General features: G+C 38.2%; 1 pseudogene; it reads left to right on the forward strand.

Annotated features, from left to right (window-relative positions):
- Nucleotides 1–4,120: 4,120 nt before the first annotated feature.
- Nucleotides 4,121–5,101, forward strand: LOC149589675 (large subunit ribosomal RNA; annotated as a pseudogene; the record flags this gene model as incomplete).
- Between the last annotated feature and the right edge of the window lie 322 nt (nucleotides 5,102–5,423).

Consider the following 5,423-nt stretch of genomic DNA (forward strand, 5'->3'; position numbering starts at 1 on the left):
AGTAATACTTAATTTTGATTCAATACAAAAAAAATTGAAGGGTACGATTTAGTCAATAATTCACGAATTAAATTTCATTTATTGATTGCTAAGCCTCGGTCTTAGCCATAGTACTTTTCGGCTGTAGGTAGTACGGTAGGTAGGAGATATTTACAGCTATAGACATATTTTCTATTTTGTTTAGAAAATACGTCGTCCGCTCTGCCTACGTTTGAGTTAGCCTTAAGGGATTTTTTTTCCCTTTTCATATAAAAGAAGGGGCTAATTAGGTCTAATTTTATTTTTTGAGTAAGTAAAACTTAATTATAATTTATTTCAAAAGAATTTAAAGTTAGGTTTTAGCCCATAATTTATAAATTCATTGATTTTAGTGAGTATCGGTGAAAAGTTCAAGACAGCTGGTTGTTGTAGTTAGAAGACCAATTGGCCGTGTAGGGTTCATTTTTAGGTGTCTCACCCGGTGCCATCGGCCCACGAAAACCGCTTATTAGTATTAATTGTTTCCTCAAGGTAAATGTTTGTTGTTTAAAGTAGATTAATAATAATTAATGCAAACTCTACGCATGCGGCATAAGGGTTCGTTACCAGGTTTCTTAACTGGTGCTACGTAGATCATTTTGTTCGTTTAAATTGCTGGTAATTTAATCGATAGATCTCACGATCACTAAACCCAGTCAACAAACCAATAAATATTTTTATTCAGACTCTTCCAATCATTTTTGTTGGGTAACTATTAAATTTTGATTATTTTTAGTGCTTATTTTAAGTACCAACAAAACAATAAACAACAGCCGGTTTTTAATTTATGTTTGTGCTTAGTGTAGATTCTAACAAGTTGGGAAACCAAAATAAACCTCTCCGAGCCGAGACGAATTTACTTTCTAAACACAGGTCCACCAGCCAATGAGAAAAACCGGAAATAAATAGTTCAAATTGGCGAAAAATTGCCAATGTCTTTAGCAAAGGCTTAAGCGTTTAACAATTTCCTTTGTATCCTCAATAATTCTAATGAGAATCTAAAATGTGTCACTGAAGGGTGTATTTAACTTTCGGCTCACTCTGAACCGTTAACACCTCCTATAAGAGGAGGGGAAACAAGGTCATATCTGGTTTTAATCTGGAGTATCTTTTTTCACAGACCCAATCGTTTCAACACTTGTGGATAGATGAAGAATTAACATCCATATTATCTAATGAATATAAAAAATGCGTTTACACTATATATAAATGTAGTAAAGCTGAATTAAAAAGTAAACACCAAATTTGAAATGTTAATATCAAAAGATGTTCTTGGAGTATTAAGATGAAACAGAGCTTTATAGCTACACAACTACTTAAACAATCGTAATGCCGAAAAATATTTAAAATATTTCCATTTAATATTCTGCATAAAGGTAATGTTATCGTTTTGTAAGAGATCTTATCATCCTACTCGCTTTATATTAACTTTGATGTGCGTGTAGTGTTTCGATTCGGATGCTATCTTCATTACTCGTTCTATATAAACTCTAACTTGTGTCATTACATAGAAATAAGTTTATCTTAAATAAATTAAATATAAATGATATTAATTATTTTAATCTCCAATAAATAACTTTAAAAATGGTTAAATAGTTTAAAATAAAGTTGTTCCTATTATCTTTCGAAACTTCGATAATATTGACGTTTAAAGTGAAGGGTACCCCTTTTGCCCGCTTTCTTCAAATTTTGGGGTATATATACGATTCGTTTCCATTATAATAATAGATAAAAACGCATTCGCGTGAACTGATGGTGGAAGCCCTGCCATTGGGAGGCTAGACGTTTCTCGTAACCCTAGGCGTTCGCCGCGTATATCTTAAAACCAAACGATAACGATGGAGAAGAAGCCGAAGCCTGAATGGACAAAGACCTGAAGATGGTGGTGCATAGAAGCTGGTGTCAATGTGGGATTGACGAAGAACAGAAGATGGTGGTGCTTACGAGCCAGCAAGTACAGGCTAGTGTCCATGTGGGATGGACAAAGACTAGCAGATTGTGGTCCTTAGAAGCCAGTTAGTAAAGTCTGGTGTTGGTAGATGAATGGCCAAATTTCCGTGAACCGCGAACGCGTTCCGGAAATCGGGTATTTGTTTGCTCCGATACGCAAACTGCGGTCACGTGGGGTCTGACAGACACACAGACACACAGACACGGCCGGTGTAAGACCTCTCCGTGACATACGTCACTCGGAGAGGTAAAAATGCAACAGTTTCTTAACTATCTTAATTAAAATGAAGACTGAAGGTACAGATATTAATAAAAAATGTCTTAGTGGACCAAGACTAGAAAAAGTAAATGATAAGAGAACAAAATGGAATGACCGAAGTAACAGATATTAAATTTTTTCAGTTTAAAGACATGATTAAAAAACATCAATTATTTGAAAGGAAAAAAATACTTATCTTCGTTTTTTTCACCAAAACTACATTTGCGCAAAATGTTTTATCATGAAATTTTCCATTCTTTTCAAAATAGTTCGGATCAAAGCTTTACTATATAACAGATATATGCGACATCATTTATATTTACAGCTAGATTTCCAATGTAGTCCATGATATAAACAGTTCCTCGTTAGTGATATTTAAAAGGATTGCAGCTTTTAATTTGATTTACAATACGTTTTAATACTGGAAACTAAGCCCAATAGTGAAATAAATACACAGCCCACCATTTTTCGGTGTCCTTTTACGTGTTTCGTGTTATACGTTTGCTCGACAATGTGTTCCTCATAAATAGCAAGTCGAAGTCGTACCAAACTAATTCAATCACAACTTTTAAAACAGTTCTCACGCACTCAATAATATACCATAGGTTTTTTGTTAATAATATCTTTTATCGAAATTTTAATGATTGATTTATAGAACAATTTAAATCGTCGACCCAAAAAATGGGACCCAATCGAATCGTGGCCGTATAAATGCAGGCGCAAAACCAAAGCACCCTAAAGCGACGTTTAAAATGTCAATCATGATGAAAGAAAAAATTTCTTCCTTCAGTTGCATTTAGTCGTTTTAAACAACGTTTTGTCTTATAGTTCGAAAAGACAAACCTTCAAAAATAACCCATATCCATACTTGGATATTTATTCTAATACTTTTCATTCGAGAACTGTTAATACCAAAAAGGATTTATAGAATAAATAATCTGTCTTTCAAAAACAATGCAAATGTAATTTTGATGAAAAAAACGAAGATAAGTATTTTTTTTTCAAATAATTGATGTTTTATAATCATGTCTTTAAACTGAAAAAAACTTAATATCTCTTACTTCGGTCATTCCATTTTGTTCTCTTATCATTTACTTTTTCTAGTCTTTGTCCACCAAGACATTTTTTATTAATAGTTCAAGGCGCCCGCATAACGTCGTTGTAGACAAGGTGACGAAGATTTGTGCACGGCATCTCGATAAGGCGACTGTGGAGCTGGAACGAGTACGTCTCGATGGGGATGGAACGAGGTTGAAGCCAGATGGTGTGGTCTTCGGCGCAACTACCAACTATATTGGAACTCCAGCGAGACAGCCCTCAACAAGGTGTACAACCAGAAGGTGGAGATTTACGAAGGCCTTCGCCGGCACATGTGCAGGAAAAAGCCGACAGAATTCATCTCAGTTATTATTGGGGCTCGTGGTCTGCTTCTGCCAAGGACAGTTGGACTTCTGAAACGGTTGAGCTTCACCGACGTGGATCTACGCTTTCTCGCAAATGACGCCCTAGTAGGCAGTCTTTGCGTTATGACCAAATTTATGGCGCACTAAGAGTGGTCTTACTACTTCATTTAATTAAATAACTTATTTTTATATACTACTTCCCGTTAAAAAAATTACTAACTTCGTTCCCTCTATTTTAAAGTTTTAACTTTCCATAATTATTATAATCCTCTTGGTTATGGTACTAACCCATTAACCCGGTGGACTCTTTAAGATCTGACGGCACCGTGGCTATTAAATGATGACACCAGACCTAGTAATGCAGGTCAAAAGTTCTGAAAATAGCCCAATGCCTCGTCATCTAATTATTGACGCGCATGAATGGATAAACGAGATTACCACTGTCCTTCTTTACTATCTAGCGAAACCATAGCCAAGGGAACGGGCTTAGCAAAAACAGCGGGAAAAGAAGACCCTGTTGAGCTTGACTCTAGTCTGACTCTGTGAAGAGACATGAGAGGTGTAGCATAAGTGGGAGGTCGCTCGCAACCGCCAGTGAAATACCACTACTTTCATCGTTTCTTTACTTACTCGGTGAAGCGCGGAGCGAACCGTAAGGTTCACCTTTCTAGCACTAAGCACCGGGCTCTCGTGGCTCGGCGCGATCCGCTCCGAGGATAGTGTCAGGCGGGGAGTTTGACTGGGGCGGTACATCTGTCAAAAGGTAACGTCGGTGTCCTAAGGCGAGCTCAGCGAGGACAGAAACCTCGCGTAGAGCAAAAGGGCAAATGCTGGCTTGATGTATATTTTAAGTATGAATACGGACCGCGAAAGCGGGGCCTATCGATCCCATTGACTTTAAGAGTTTTAAGCAAGAGGTGTCAGAAACGTTACCACAGGGATAACTGGCTTGTGGCGTCCAAGCGTTCATAGCGACGTCGCTTTTTGATCCTTCGATGGCCGCTCTTCCTGTCATTGCGAAGCAGAATTCACCAAGCGTTGGATTGTTCACCCACTAATAGGGAACGTGAGCTGGGTTTAGACCATCTTGAGACAGGTTAGTTTTACCATACTGTTGACTCGTCGTTGCGATAGTAATCCTGCTTAGTACGAGAGGAACCTCAGGTTTGGACACTTCCCTAGTAGCACTGTCGACCTAGGGACTACATGGTCGGCTTTGTATGTTACGACGAGTTGGTAAAAAGTCACTTATAAGTCGGGAGAGTAATGGTTTGAAAGTCGAAATGTACGCCTGGAGGGACGACGGCCCGCCGGTTTTCCTACTGTTTTGAGGCTACAATAAAACGACTGTTGGCCGACTATATGTCGGCGTCATTATGCCTACCTAAAGCTGCGCTCAATCCGACGATTTCGCGGCTTTTTAGTATGGGAACGGTAAATCGTCGGTAAAGGGCTGGTAGAGTAAGGGTTTGAGAGTCGAAATGTCCGCCCGTTGGGACGACGGCCCACTGGTTTACCGACTGTTACGACACGAATGAAATACGACCCTCATCCCGCACGTTTGAGAGTCGACTTAACCGCCTCTCAGCAAGAGGTCCGACGCTTTTGCGACGATCAAGCCTTAACTCGAGGCTTCATTCGCTTACAGTAAAGGATACTGATACCTAGTATTGAAATTTCTTTAATACATTTTCAATGAAAATCACGTAAGAATTTGTACTTTGAATATTTCAAGTAACATGCAGGTTGAGCATCAATTATAACAATTTCAAATATTAAATAATGTATTCGAT

This window comes from Phalangium opilio, unplaced genomic scaffold (assembly GCF_054372755.1).
Source record: "Phalangium opilio isolate 3A_F unplaced genomic scaffold, DU_Popi_V2 ptg000521l_1, whole genome shotgun sequence".
In the NCBI taxonomy this organism is placed as follows: Eukaryota; Metazoa; Arthropoda; class Arachnida; order Opiliones; family Phalangiidae; genus Phalangium; species Phalangium opilio.